The sequence below is a fragment of the Cupressus sempervirens genome, chromosome 5, assembly GCF_028749045.1.
Source record: "Cupressus sempervirens isolate cs-2001-9-10 chromosome 5, ASM2874904v1, whole genome shotgun sequence".
In the NCBI taxonomy this organism is placed as follows: domain Eukaryota; kingdom Viridiplantae; phylum Streptophyta; class Pinopsida; order Cupressales; family Cupressaceae; genus Cupressus; species Cupressus sempervirens.
In genome coordinates, this window is record NC_143122.1 from 353,399,852 (window position 1) to 353,416,450 (window position 16,599).

At 32.5% G+C, this 16,599-nt stretch overlaps 1 pseudogene across 1 annotated transcript; it reads right to left on the minus strand.

The window, feature by feature from the left end:
* Nucleotides 1-14,143: 14,143 nt before the first annotated feature.
* Nucleotides 14,144-15,957, minus strand: LOC149556184 (cytochrome P450 94A2 pseudogene; annotated as a pseudogene). The gene has a single exon (XR_016364643.1). The product of XR_016364643.1 is annotated as a cytochrome P450 94A2 pseudogene (transcript).
* Between the last annotated feature and the right edge of the window lie 642 nt (nt 15,958-16,599).

Genomic DNA, 16,599 nt, shown 5'->3' on the forward strand with positions numbered 1-16,599 from the left:
TAAATTGGAATGTGTAGGTAAGTGAAAAAGGGGATAAATGAACATGAATACATGAACAACTATTTTATGACAAGTTAGTCCTAGAATTGGACCACATCTTCAAGATCCTAAAACAATAGAGAAAATATTGAAATCTAACTAGAAAGTACAATTTATGGATACTAAACTTATATTGTCAAATTACAATGAGCTTGATGCATGTTGAAGATAATAAACTCATTGTTCACAATTCTTTTTGGAATGAATGAAGGAGAGAGAATGGATGATCATAATAAAGTTGCAAATAATGATAAATCATCGATGATAGTAGAATACACATCCTCGTGAACTCATTTTATGAGTGAAGCAAAGAGAACTTGTATCAATCACATTGTAAAGTCAAATATTAGAAACTAATATTTTAATATGATTGTACAACCTTAAAAAAGGAAACACCCATCATTTAAGAGCTTTTAGCTCTCTTCATTTAGTGACCTTAAGGGCCATAGATAAATTTATGCTCAATCAAATCTTTCTTCTATCCTGTCCTACATTTTCCATTTTCATCAATGCAATATTTGAGACCTTGAGGTAAGCTCCTTGTGGGCCAACCCTAGAGTAGGTTGACCTAGGTTGACCTAGGTTGACCTATTTTGGAATAGGCAAACCTAGCTAGACTTCTTCTAGACTAGTTCAACTCAAGTCAACTTATTTCGTAGGGATTTTGAATCTTGAGGTTAGTTTTGTCCCAAGGTTATAAATTCAGGAATTACGTAACTCAGTTGACTTTCTTTATTTTTTATCCCAAAAAATAGTACAAAAGGAAGCCTAGGAACCTCATTTTAGCATCCACTAGCAAGTCAAATATCATAAGGCATTCTCAGGGATTCAAGCAAGTAGAATTTCATCAAGCAGTTAAGGCATTCAAAGATTTAAGGATCCATTGTAAGTATTTCCTCTTCAAGATCTAACATTTTCTTAGTCATCAAGGGAGGAGGTCTACATTGGTACATTGATCATCTTCTTCATTGGTGGACATTTACATGCATGGCTCTAGGAGTATTGGTAGATCCATTGCATTTGTGGATATTTCCCACACCCTTGATTGCAAATTCAACATCTACAACACACAATCATTGCAAATTGTTATTAACAAGGGTTTCTTTAAGTAAGGTGAATAGGGTGGAAGCACAAACCTATGTCATCTTTGGTGATATCCGTAAGGGTTTCGACCGAAAAGGTTTGGATCGTAACCATTTTGGTCATAACGTTTTTGGCCATATAGATGTGGCGCTTTCCAGCGTCGATGTGGTAGTAGGGTTTCTGACCGGAAAGTTTTTGGCCTTAACCCCTTTGGTTTTATAAATAACCAAAAATTTCTCTCGATGGTCATTTTCACTATTCATTTCATTGTAGCGGCTACCAATTAGTTAGAGTGTTTTGGCCATAATAGGTAGGTAAATTTTTTTCTTTTTTAAAATGTTTTTTAGTTATTACATGATAATATTAATTAAATGAATTTTTTTAAAGTTTTTTATTAATTAAATTAATTTAATTTTAAGTATTTTTTTAGTAGTTGATAATAGGTTGATTACATTTTAGAAAACATTAACATAGTAAACATTAACAACAAACCTATTAGTTACATTTTACAAAATATTAACATAGTAAACATTAACAACAAACCTATTAGTTACATTTTAGAAAACATTAACATGGTAAAGATTAACAACAAACTATTGGTTACATTTTACAAAACATTAACATAGTAAACATTAACAACAAACCTATCAGTTACATTTTACAAAACATTAACATAGTAAACCTATATGTCCTAAATAACATTACATTTTACAAACCTATTAGTTACATTTTAGAAAACATTAACATAGTAAACCTAGATGTACTAAATAAAATACATGCATATATTTTATTCACATACATGAGCTAGATGTGCATATTTGAGCTAGATGTTCACATACATGAGCTAGATGTACTAAATAACATGTGCATATTTTTAGTTACATTCAAATTTGTACATATTTATATACATACATGTTTTAAATTAAATTTAACTTTTAGTTTTATATGTACTTATGTATGTATATTTTAACTTTGCATTTATAGATATCTAGATCTTTGCATATATCATTATGGCATCCGGTATTGGTGGAGCACCTACGTCCTTAGGGGAGGCTAGTGTTCATGGAGGGGGGGTCCTAGTGCTGAGTCAGACACAACATATAGACCGACATCATCTACTAAGGAGAGACAACGTTTATTTACGGATACTATTGCTAGATTATCTCGTGCTCTCGAGTATCTTGATTATACATTGTTAGCTTCTACCACTCTCCCTAATAGGGAGAAGGTTGTTTCTATTAGAGATGAGTTGTGCCAGATGATCAAGACGATCTCTGGGTACAACCCATTTGATGATATTAGTATTGAGACATTTTACTCTTCCCTTTCTCACAGTGTCACTGGCACTGTGAAGTATTCACAGATTGATGGTCAAGTCTCCATCGCTATGGTGAAGACCATGTTTCTCTTTTATAAAGATAGGGCTAGGGTTAGAGGTTATTTAGTGACAAAGTGTATAAATTAGCTTGTCGCTCCATTTATATATCCTCGGTGGTTAGCCGCGCATCACAAGTGGCGATAGAAGGATGAGTTTCCCCTTTATTTCTGCAAATAATTGTTTGCAGAATTTTATTTACATCATGATGTCGATTATACAGATTTTCCAAGTCATGTTGGATAGGTTGAGGCTGATTTTCAAAGAGATTTAGACCTGTAGACACCCCTGCACCTGTTAATAAACGGGCAATGGTGGGTCCAAACCTTTTGTCATGCTGAGAGGTCCACCGATGATTGCTACAGGTTTGAGTGTTCCTAATGATATAGTCAAGACTTGGATATATTCTAGCATTGCCATAGTTGTCACACAATTACAAGAGATATCTTTAGATAGATGTGCTAGATACATGTTACGATCTTGTGGTCCCATTTCAACAGGTGCATCCTCTAGCACAGGAGTTGATGATCTATATGAGATGGTAGATATACGATCGCGACTAGAGGTTTCATCCATATCAGATGTGGATGCATTGTTCCATATGGCATCTTATTTAGCATCTAATCTTCTTGGATCATATCAGGCATTGTCGACAGTCATCAAAATTCCTCTTCGTGACATTGGTGGACACATCAACCATATGTTGCCGCGCACAGTAGGACCACATCCCTCACAAAGACAAGAGGATATCCTTGCACATTCTATAGCACCTACTCCTACAGAGGGCCATACAACTCCTGTCCCCACACCTACCTGGAATCCTATAGCACCTACTCTTGCTCCTGCTCTTGTACAGTCTGGCCTTAGAGCACTTGCATTCTATGATTTAGAGATTACTCTATCACTACATGACTTAGATATCAGTTAGATTGGTAGAGCATTACATGATGCTATGGTAAATATTGTAAATTTATATATGTTTATATTTATTTGTTACTATAATTTACACATACATATTCTTGAGTAATTCAATTTAACTTGTGTACATGTACATGTGTGTTCTATAGAGTCTTAGTGATAGTCTGTTGCATTTTGGAGATCTTCAGACCCAGACAGATCCTCCATGACATGAGTTACAAGTATGTTATATATATATATATATATATATATATCCTCCACGACATGAGTCACAAGTATGTTATATATATATATATATAGTACACATATGATGTTTAATACATGCACGTATACACATGAATATGTATAATTTTATAATTTTACAAATTTATTTCATTTGGCACAAGGTGCAGATCTAGATCATAAAGCCTTTTGGGGTCAAGGATCAGGAGGAGGATGTGATTGATGTTAGTTTACACATGTGTCTATTTCATTGATGTTGCTAGGATATTTTATATATATAAATGTTATTCCAGATACTTTTATATCTAGAGATGTATGTTATCTCAAACACGTGTTATTTTACAGATACTTTATATGGATATGTATGTTATTTCAGATACATGTCTTATTTCAAATACTTTTATATGGATGTACATGTTATTTCAGATACATTTGATGCATGTGGTATTTTAGAGATATTTGATGTGGTATTTTGGAGACATTTTATATGGTATTTTAGATACATTTTACATGGGTATGTATACATTATTTCATAGATGTGTTATTTTACATAGATGTACATATTATGTTCGTGTCTTATGTTCATGTTGAATGTATGTATGTTTTCAATATTTAACCAATAAATTTAATACATATTTAAGAACATAACATGAGTAGTAGAACTTAATGTCTTATGTACATGTTAAATTGATCTTTTAATGTCTTAATCTTTTATGTTTATGTATGTGTTATTCATGTTTTTGTATATGTTATTCATCTTAATACCTTATTCATGTTTTCAATATTCATGTATATTTTATTTCATAGATGCATGTAACTATGTTCATGTGTTAAATGTAGACATGTATGTTTTCAATATTCATGTAAATATGTATATGTTATTGTTTTTAGTGCCTTAATCTAAATATAATTAACTATATTTAATGACATGTCTTAAGGGTAACATATACATGTAAGAACATAAAAAGAGTATGACCTAAAGAATGCATGTTACAACATTTAATTAATAAAATATAACATGTAACATAGAATATAACATATACATGTAAGAACATATAAAGAGTATGACCTAAAGAATGCATGTTACAACATTTAATTAATAAAAGTTAATACATATAAGAACATAAATATTATATGTACATAAATACATAACAACATTAACAATCATATGTAAGAAAACATAAACAATGTATATAAATAAATACAAATACTAAAGGGGTTGGTCCTAAAAGGTGGTACTAAGGGGATGTCCTAATAGGTGGTCTTAAGGGGAGGTCCTAAGAGATTGTCTTAAGGGGAGGTCCTAAGAGGTTGTCTTAAATAAGATATCCATGTCTAATTTCACATATCCAAGATAAATGATCCAATGTATACAAATTTATAAAACAAATATCTTGTCAACATTAAATGTGAAAGTATAAGAGCTATATAGACATAGCTAAACTAAAGCTCCACAATAAGTACATAGGTAAACTAGAGCTCCACAAACAATGTATTATTAGAATGCTCTCTGGTTTTTATTATCTCTAGAAGTTTTTCATGTTCTTCAATAGACAGTTTCCACTTTTGATTTCCACGACGTCCTCTTCTTCGTTTTGCTTCAAATTGTAACTTGGTTGTTATAACATGGTTACTATAATGTAAAACCTTTCCTCCAGGCTTGTATTCAATAAATTCAATACCACTACCAGTTACCCTTGTTTGTTGATAATATGTTCCTTCAATAACAACTGATCCAATTGGATATAACTGTTGATCAACATCTATAGTTCCTTCTAGCAACTTGTATTTTGCTTTTGTGCATCTTAGAAGATAATAGTCCACATTTTTTGAGAACTACAAAAATATCTCCTGCATGTATATAAAAATATAGATAAATATAAATTAATTTTAAAATGAATATACATGTATATTAATTTATATATATGTATATATGCACACAAACCTGCCATAACTAAATCAGAAATGCACTCATAATCAGTTGAATATACAGGATCATGAATGTCAATGTCGATGTCAGCATCTTCAAAAGGAGGCTTTCTAATTATCTCCTTCAAATCCCAATGTGAAACATATCCATTCACAATATTTTCACATGCACTCACTGGATTGTCCTTAATGTAGTCATCACAAAAACATGTTTTCTCTCTTACTTTAATTACTGGAGGTTTATGGTTTCCTCTAGTCATCACTTGATGTAAACTTCTAATACCAGGAATCTTTTGACAATTGTAAGGATTAGATCGATCTATATCTGTTACAAATACAAAAAATAATTGTCAAATTTTCAAAATATTTATATTTAATAAAAATCTCAACAATTTGAAAAATACATTAAAAATAAATATAACTTAGTTCACCTTTCACTTCTCAAAAGTAACGCTTATTGTATTCAGTATCTTGAGTAGCAAAATGAACTTTGCATCATTCAACAGTTTGATTTGTACTCTCTATCCTATTCACTCTATGTACATACAGTATATATATATATATAAAATTTAAAAGTATATATGCTACTAGTATAATTAAACATGCACATTAAATGCATATATTTACCTGCAAGTCCATGTTGTCAAAGTGCACACTTTATACATGCCCCTGCTCCATCATGCTCCCCTTTTCCGTGTCCACTTTCAAAGAAATTCCACAAAAACCTAACATTGGTTCTAGCATGTTGCATTGCTAACCAATTAGATGCTTTTGCAGATTTGAATTGTCCTGTGAACATGAAACATAATAAGTATCTACAATTATCTGTGTACATGTATCAAATCGAAATAGGCATGTACAAATAAATATAAGTTAAAATAAAGTTAAATAAATGTGTAAGTTCATGTATACTAACCTGCACATCCATCAGACCAAATCTAGTGCTCTGAAACATTTATTCCACGATTTTTGAGATCTTCAAAGAACATTGCAAAAAAATGAGCCACATAACTCCTATTATGAACTCTATCATCACTAATATAGAAATGAACCTCTTTGATGATGATGCGTTCATTTTCATCCAACCTTTCTATCTGATCTACCTCAAATTGTGCATGTCTATGGGTCACTTGCACAAATATTGCAACTTGTTCAGAATGATAATATTTCCCTTAAAGCTTTGTTTGAGGTGCAAATGTATAATTCTCTAAAATGTATACAACCAGGTGGAAAACAATTTTTGGAATCACGGAACTGTTTAGCTTGCCATCGTGCACCATGAAAATGTTGGATATGTGGATATATCAATGGATGGAACTTGGTCATAAACTCATCATAACACAATTCACTCTCCTTCAATACAATTTTTTTGGATTCATCTCCTGTCTTATTTTGGTATGTCTCATATTCATATCTCATCCATGAAACTGGGGTGGATTCATTAATATTCTCAATTTGCATTGCAAAAAATTTGCGTAAATCTCCATAATCTTCACACTGATTTTTGATGCATTGCACTTTGAACTCATCTGAATCTTCTAATTTATCACATAATATGGACTTCACAAATTGTGTTGTACTGCTAGGGATGACAAAATTAGGATCAAGTACAGCCATAACTTTTTTATATGATTGCAAGTGTAGACCAAATTCAATATGATTTCGACAACAACAAGTTTCACACATCTTATTTATGCGTACAAAGGAAGGACGTAAACTCTCAAACATTCTCTGACATATTTTGACATTTGAAAATTCTTGCTTGAATGTTTGAAATAATTCACTTTGAGTTATATCTGTGAAATGTTTTGGATGTTCAATTTTGGCCCCTATCTCTTGATCTTTAATTTGTATAGTATCACGCTTGTTGGAAGAAACACAAGAATGTATGGTCCAAAATTCAATAACTTGTCTTTTCACATCTTCAAAAATTCTGTCTTTTCGAGGAACTCTACAAATATTCACCCAATTATTCTCAATGTTATCATTAGCATATTTCTCCTCTTGATGCATCTCTAAACAATTCTTCTAGATATATGTAGTACATTAGAAATTGCACTTACTTGTTTTCTGTGTCTCAATTTTCTACTAAATATAGTAGTCATCAATGCTCTACATGCATTACTCAAATCACCTCCTCGAGTTGTGTTGTCAATTTTGTTATAAGCATTTTGCAAGTTTTTAACTATTGTTTTATTAATATTATGCACATAGTTTTTCCTATTATCAACACCCAACAACTCTAAAACAGGTCCCATATCTTTTCTCCTAAATAACTTGACAAATAATTGTGCTTGTCCAAATATACTTTTATCTTTGAAATATTCATCTCACATGTTCTGACAATGCTTTCTAATAGTGTTATCATTTATCATATCTTTAGATGGAATTTGGTTAAAAAGTAGTTCCTCATCCAAATCCATCAAATTTGTCATGCCTTCTAATTTGTTTCTATCAGTAGAACTGCCAATTTCTTCCTCTTCATTACTTTCATTCTCTTCATGAATCTCATCCTATTCAGGAATTTCAGTAGGTTGGTTTTGGTTATGTTTTGTATGACTTTTCATTTTGTCATCTCTTTTCCTATCATATTTCTTTGATCTTTTCCTTTAACTACCCATTGAATACTTTAATCTATAGAAATGAGAAAATAAATTTAGATTTTGAACACTAAATACTAGCTAATGCTTCAATTTAGAATACATAAAAATAAAAATAAGTAGATGAGAAAAAACACCTTAAAAATATTCAATCCTTTGCGATTTTGAGAATTTTCGCAAAATAGTTGCTGAAAATGGCTTCAAAAATCGTTGTCTTCTAAAAATTCTCTTCTACTTTTCATTGTTTTCTATATTTATTAAAATAAAGAAAACACTTGCTTATTTTTTACATGAAACAACTTGAAAATTAACTTATTTTATACATGAAACCACAAAACTAACTGCTAGCAGTTTGTTGGGCCGACAGGGGTTCCAACCGAAACCCTTTTGGCTGGAACTGTTACGGCCAAAACAATTTCGATCGTAACTACTTGTGTGGCATCCTAGGTGGTAACCACACAAGCAAAAATAAGAACTTCTGCAAACATCTTACTTTGAAGGCCAATTTGGCCCACTAAATTAAAGTTTTTTTTAAAACTAAAAATATACTTCTGTAGGTCTCAGAGTCAAGATTATGATCATATAATTTTATTATTATTTTTATTATGAATAATATGTTATAATTTGAAAATATTACAAGTAGGTATTTTAAGATTCAAGAAGATGTCTATTCAAAAATAGGAAAAAAATAGAAAATCATGTTCAAAAATTATTATTATTTAATGCTACACTAGAGGAGAGAGTCTTCTTCAAGAATATGTAATTTGTTTTAAAAAATATGTAGATTTGATAGAAAAAGTTTGACAGGAGAAAAAAAATGTCAAATTTTGATAACTTTGACTTTGACCAGTTATAACTTGAAAAATATTAGCCAAATTTCAATTTTTATTTTTTGGTGCACTAGGTATACAGGTCAACTCTAACATATTCCAAAATCAGACCAAAATATAAACATTTACACATATTTGTTTGACAGGAAAAAGCTCTATATTTTTAGCATTTAAAAAAAAAAAATAGACTTTAAAATTTTTTTTAAAAAGAAAATTTTTGACTCAATTTTAAAAAATAAAATTACAAACATAAACTTCATCTAATTTAACACATTTTATTAGTTTACATCATCTTCAAATTCTAAGCACAAATGCCACTTTTATGTCCTTAAAGTTGAAGACTTTAAATTCTGATATCACTTTTCCCTTATAATAGGCGACACAGGTTTGTGCTTTTACCCAATACTTACATTTGTCTTTCTTTCCTTACATGTTTTACATTTTAATTTCAAGGTTGATTCCTCAATCTAGAGTTTGACCAAGGAAAGCCCTCATCAAACAAAAATGTTAACCAAGTTTTGCATGCAAAAGCATGATATTCAAATTATGACCACAAATTTGGAAACTACTCAATGAAAAATTTATGAAGAAACCGGGTTGACTTTGTTATTATGTTTTGAGAACATGTCCATCTTTTGGTAAAATGTGCACACTTAATCATTAGGTCGGAACCTTCTGGGAGACTTGAGAAAAATAACATTTTTTCGGATTTCTCATTATCATCATAAATTTGATGTCAAAAGTTTTGTCATATTTTCAAATTTACGATTTTTGAAGCAAAAATGCATATTCCCTTGCACATTTCAATGTAAATATTTTATCATTCATTTCACTCTCTAGTTTAGACCTTCTTCCATATTTAATTGGGTTGATTACATATATTTAGTGCCTAGCTCTATCTTACACTTCTCATTTAATCAATTAACTCAATTTTACATTTACATTTACACATCCTTAATCAAACTCTTCATTGCATGTAAGTGGACTTGCTTGCGTACTTTCTTGATATATTTTGGGTTTAGCATTGGGATCCATTTATCTTTTGGTTTTGCTAATCTAACTTAAGTTATATTGCATGTAAGTGGACTCGCTTGCACACTTCCTTGATATATTTTGGGTTTAACATTGGCATCCGTTTATCTATTTGGGTTTTGCTAATCTAACTTGAGTTATATTGAGAGTTATGTTTGGAAGCCCCTCAATTTTATATTTTGAATATTAGTTTGGAAGTGACCCTAGTTAATGAATTCATCTCACATTGTTAATATTATTAAATTAGTTAGATTTTATTTCACCATTAAAATGATGAACATAGAATAGAAAGATTCATAAAATATATAATATCTCATTGAAAGTCTTCTAAATGAATCTATAATTTCACATGCACATCAAAGCTAATCGGAAAATATAACAACAAAAAACTAAAATAAGTATTTGGCGCTTTGTTGAATTCATAAGACTTGTTTAAGATGTTAAAGTGATTCCAATAAGAGTTTATAAGCATTTAAAGCTAGAGGAAGTATAAGAATCATGTTCAAGGGAAATCATACTATAATGAACAACAACAAAGTCAAGGGAATTTATAAAGAACATCAAAGTAAATAGAATAAAAATGATATTCTTGTAGAGAAGGTAAAATGGAGGGAGGAACAATAGATATGATTTAAAAAGGAAAGAAACATCACCTATAACATCTTTGAAGAACACGAGGCATAAGTGATCAATGAAATTTAAAGAAAGATCTATAAAAAAGACAATCAAATTTAATTCAAAAAGTATATCAAGTATTAAAAAAATATTGGTACCCTTCTACACTATTTAAGAACATTCAAATAGATAATAGTATAGTAGTTTGTTTTGATTAAGTAAAAACAGGTTTTAAAGGACCCGAAACCTTTTACAAAGTATCATACGTAAACAACTAAGAAAGCCCACAAGGAATTGTGCATCAATACTAAAGAAATAGAAAAAACTAAGACAAAAGCCTTAAAATAACAAACATGAAAAAATAGCAAAAAGACAACACCAAGACAACTATAGGGTCTTTAGTAAATCAACAGCTTGGTCTGCTAGGATATTCATGTTCACCGTAGAGGCCTTCAGGTCATCAATTTCTTTGTCTTCCACAACCTCTAATTTCTTTGAATTTACGCTTGTGCATTTACTGGGGCCATGATCCTCTGTCCTATCCTTAGACCCATGAATTCTCCCTTGATTGAGTTTGTCCAACATAGTTTTGATAGTATAGTGGTTTGTTTGCTTATATACAGATATAGACTTTAATAGAGGGAGCTTAGGGGTGATTCTACAATATGGGAAGCTTTTTGGCCAAACTTGACGTTGAAATGAAGATTTTGAACAAAATCCTTACTTTATAAAACTTATAAATTTGGACTATTAGGAATTCAGAGATGGCACAAGCTACTATTTTGTGAGATTTTGTCTACACATTTCAAATGTGTCTTATACAAAAATTTAAATCAAAGTGGATTTTTTTTGTGCAACTTTAATAATTGACTTTTTACAATAAACAACATTTTTAAAGTGACATTTATGATGTTGTGAATTTTCTTTTAAATCTACAAAGGATAATTTTTTAATATTTTAATTTAGATTTGTATCACAAATATCTAATGCTTTCATTTGGTTTCATAATGTTCTTTGAATATATCTAATCCTTCTCTTCTATTGTATGCATCCTGATGATGGATCATGGAGTGTGATCCGAAACATTGATGTAAAAAAAATTGGTCACACAATCAAATCCAGATAGCAAATCTCAGCATTGATGGATTGTGGAAATCTGATAGCTCTTATATATGTTTTGATTTAATATTTAAGTTAAACCAACTATAATTGACAAATATATTTATGATGTCACACCTAACTTGTTTTGTGTACATTGAATTACAATTTTTTTAGAATGAGGACATCAATCTAATAGTAGATATTTTTTAGAATCTTTTTTAATTTACTTGTTTTCTACACGTGTAGAACAATGAACTCAATGTTTAATGAAAAATCTATGTTTAGCAAAGTAGAAAAAAATTTAAAATTTCTTGATAAAACCAAAATATATTAAAGTTATACTTGTTGGAAAGCTCATTGGGTTGTGTTCTTGCAACCTGATTGTCAAGTTGATTCCATTTGAACATTCAATTCAATCCAAAGTCTATAAGCCAAAAAAATGAGGAAATGTGCAAGGGGAGGAACAATAGTGCTAGCTTAGAACCTTATTTGAAGTTACCTCTTGGCATTTTATGCCACTCAATCTATTTCATATATCCAATCCAAGATAACTTCAATAGGCTTAAAGCCCTTATCTTCCTTGTCTTTGTCATTTTTTCTACATAATAATTTTCTATTGATTAGTTGTGCCATCACTGTTTGTATGCATTTCTCATTGGAGAGACATCTTTGCTGTCTCTTTGATCTCTAATGAACAATTTTTATCATTATTAAGAAAGTCATTCCCTATCAAAGAGACAAAGCTTGTAAATGATTCCTCAATCTCTTCTATCTTCAATGTGATTTACAAGAAAATACGTATCAAAGACATATCGACTATTAAAAAGACATTCTAAAACATCCAACAAACACTTCATAAAATAGATTTTGAAAACTTAATTCAATTTTTGCATATCAAATTATTATGACAACACAAAATTTCCCTTCAACATTGAACACAAAAATAATAATAAAATTTAAATAAAAATTGGAAGAACACTATTATGGTAACTTTTAATAATGTGCACTAATACTTTCATTCATTTTCCCAACCATTAACCCAATATTATAATCACTAAAATGAAAGGTTTTTTAATGGCGCCCATGAGACCAACGGTCTAAGAGACCAAAAGATAATCCATTAATCAAACTATTGATATTTCTCCAGTTCATCCCTTCTGTTGTAGATCAACGTAAGTAAGATGGCCCCCTTGTGAAGTCTTGACCCTTCAAAAAATTCTTTTATGTTGTTCACCTATAAAGTGTCCTTGTATTGGTTGCATACATCCACATATGCGGTGCATTCTTTCACAAAATGCCATTCTGTTTCTACTGCCCCTCCACTCTAGAACCTACAAATTATGTCCTTCCACTCTTCTTTAGGGATCTTCCATTTGCCAGTTTCACTCCTCAAATGGTGTGATCTAGACCTCAATTGGGCGATTAGAATTTTTGCCTTTCCCTTGATCTCGACTCCTAGATACTCTTTGTCATGGTGTTCACATGAGGGGTTAAATTCTTTGACATAGTAGGCCTTTTTTCTACTTAACTGATTTGTCCACATGGCAGACTTGATTTTTTCTATCACCCATTTTTTAATTTCTAAGTTGGTTTTCGGGCAGTCTTGGTAGTCAATGTTCCATTTGTTGAGCCATTTGACATTTTGTTTCTTCCACGTCCTCTTTCGTCGGTCGAGCTCCTCTTCAACCATCGTCTTAGGCCAATGATGTGCATCCATTTTATCCACTTTTTTCAGGGAACTCAACAGTCGAATAATTGTTGAAACCTCCACCGGAAGCATGCCTGCCTTTGCAAGTAGAATTTCATAGGGGACCATTGACTTGACTTTGAGGTTAGTGGTAATGAAATGTTTTTGTATTCTTTCTATTTGACGCCATTTATGGTTGGATACGTTGCTCCCCCATACTTCGCTGCCGTAAAGGACAACTAGGATCACCAAGAATCCAAAGAGGATTCTTCTAGTCTTCCAATCCCATAGCTCTTCTTTCCTGCATCTGTTCTGAAGTAAGTACGAGGCCTTCCATCCCCCTTGTATTCTTTTTGATCTACATGTCTCCCACCTTAGCTGATAATGGAAATTGATCCCTAGGTACTTGTATTCTTTCACCATTTCTGCCCTTAAATATGAAAGTATAGTGTTATTTCTAAATTACACAAATGATCTCTAAGCCCTTGAACTGTTTTAGCGATGAGGATAAGGTCATCTGCATAAAGATGCAGCCTAATTATGTATTCAACTAGCTGAATTCCTTCTCTATTATCTTTATTTATAACCATTCCTCCAATAGGTAGGAGACATCGGACAACCTTGTTTCACCCCACGTTATTACCGAAGGATTCTCCACATGCCCTCTTTGGTTCTGATATTACCAATATACTCATTAAATCTACAACTGCGAGGAAAGAAATACATTATATCTATATTCATCAAAACACATTACAGAGCCAGAAAAATAAGACCGAGGAAAGTACATTATATCTATATCCATCAAAACACATTACAGAGCCAGAAAAAAAGACTGAGGAAACATGAAAACTACTCTGAGATCTCCATTCGTCGAGGAAATCCCACTTTTCTGACAGTAACCAGCATTCCTCCCTTCATACGCAAATTTAAGTCGAGCGTATAAGTGGGAACAAAGTTCTTATCGATCCCAAAGCTAAAAACATGGAGTATGGAAGCCACAATCGATTTCATTTGAATGAAGGCCATCTCCTTTCCCAGACATATGCGAGGTCCGGCATGGAAAGCAGTAAACTTGTAAGGATTTTCTCCTACAAATTCTCCATCCACTAACCATCTCTCTGGTTTAAATTCCAGGCAATCTGCTCCCCAGATGCTTTCCATCCTGCCCATGGCGTAAATGCTGTAATCAACAGCCCACCCTTTGCCCACAAAACTCCCGTCGGGGAAAGCATCATCTTCCACTGCACATTTGGAATCAAGAGGTACAGGAGGGTACAATCGCAGAGATTCACACACAGCAGCATGGAGGTATTTCATTTCCCTCAATTCGTCGTATGTGAACGCGGTATCGAAACCCCCTTTCGGTTCTCCTTCCATTTCCCCTTCTCTATTTGATAAAATCTGCAGAATTTCATGGCGGATGGCCGATTCCACTCGCGGATGCGATGAAAGCACCCAGAAAAACCAGGTCAGTGAGGTCGAAGTTGTATCTCTTCCGGCCAGCATAAAATTCACAATCATGTCTCTGAGGAAAACATCGGATTTGCTTTTCTCCTCTTCTTGACCCATCTCTGTTCCAAATTCGTTAGCTGCTGCCATTAATCTGGACAGGAGGTCATTTCTTGGGGAATCGCTTCCCTTCAATTGACTCTCGGCGATCTCTTTCCTTCTAGAGCGAATTATATTTATAGCAAAATCATCCACCGCACGAATCGCCCGGCGCAGTTGCCTTTCGGAACCTAGGTTAAGGGCACGTTTGATTCTCCAGAGAAAGGGCACGCCGTACAAGAATCTCCCGCAGCTTATTTCTGTTGCATCTCCAAAAACCCTAGCAAAGGGTAATTGGGGCAGAGAGGGATCCAGATAAGCAGGATCTGCTCCGAAGGCAACTCTGCAAATATTATCGAAGGTAAATCTCTGCAAAACATCTTGCAAATCTATGGAGGCTCCTTCATTGCAGGCTTTGGAAAGAACAGGTATGAGCCGCTCCAGAATTTCTGATTGCACTGTTTCTACCATGAAATTTCTGAGCGTTTTGGTGTTGAATTCGAAGCTGGCGACCTTCCTCTGCATCTTCCACAGCTCGCCGTCGGCATTGAAAATTCCTCTTCCCAAAAAGTCGTGAAGAATGTAATTGAAGCGCTCCCCTTTCCTGTAATTTTCAAATTTGGTTTTCAGCACATGCTCTATATTTGCAGGATTGGCTGTCCAATATCCTCTTATTCCACCTGGTCGATGGTATTTGAATGTATTGGAAGGAGATGCTGATTGTTAGGCAAACAAAGGGAAGGAGCAAATCAATGAAGAGCTCAGCCTTTTCCATTGCCACTGGTTAAATTTTTGTAATGGGTTAGTATCAGAAATTCTTCATAAATAAGAAAAAAAATGATTTTATCATATTCATGAGAATTGGAGGATGTCCGTTGATTGACTTCTTTGACTCTGTAGTTCAGGATTGCGGAATATCTGTTAATTAACCTCCTCCAATTCAACTCAGATATGCTCTTTTTAATCTACTTCTTTGAATTTTGCATCACGAATGTAAAATATCCATTGATTACTAATGCAACAGGAATGTAAAATATCCATTGATTCTTAATTTAACTGGTCAACTCAATAATAAATGTCAAGATTAAAGAGGAAAAGCGACATTTATTTGTTTGTATTTTATACATTTTCTACGCCGATTAAGATCAGGGACGTCACCCTGAAGCTGTTTCCATACTTGTCAAGCCCTAAAATAATAATTAAGGGAAGAAATTCCTGCAAATGAAAGAAATTAATTAATACACTCGCTGATCACCAGTTACGTTGGCAAGATATTGAGGGGAACCCTGTTACTGTCTTTGACCGACTGGATGTTAACGGTTACGAAACCCTAAAGTTATAAGCGATATTTTATTCAAGTAATAATAAAAATTAATGTATAAAATTCCTCTTAGTTTAAGAAATTGCTGTGCCACTTTTTTATTGGAAGAAGAAAATGTATGAAGAGTTGTATTAGGTTGATATTTCTAAATTAGTCTTATGAGTATTTTATTAGGCCTTATCTGTTATGCGAACAATAATACACTATTTTTGACAGTGATTTCTGCCCTAGAATTCGTAAGAGAGAAGATAGAATTTCCCAAGTTTCAATTTTCCCACCATTTTCAAATCTAATTTCCA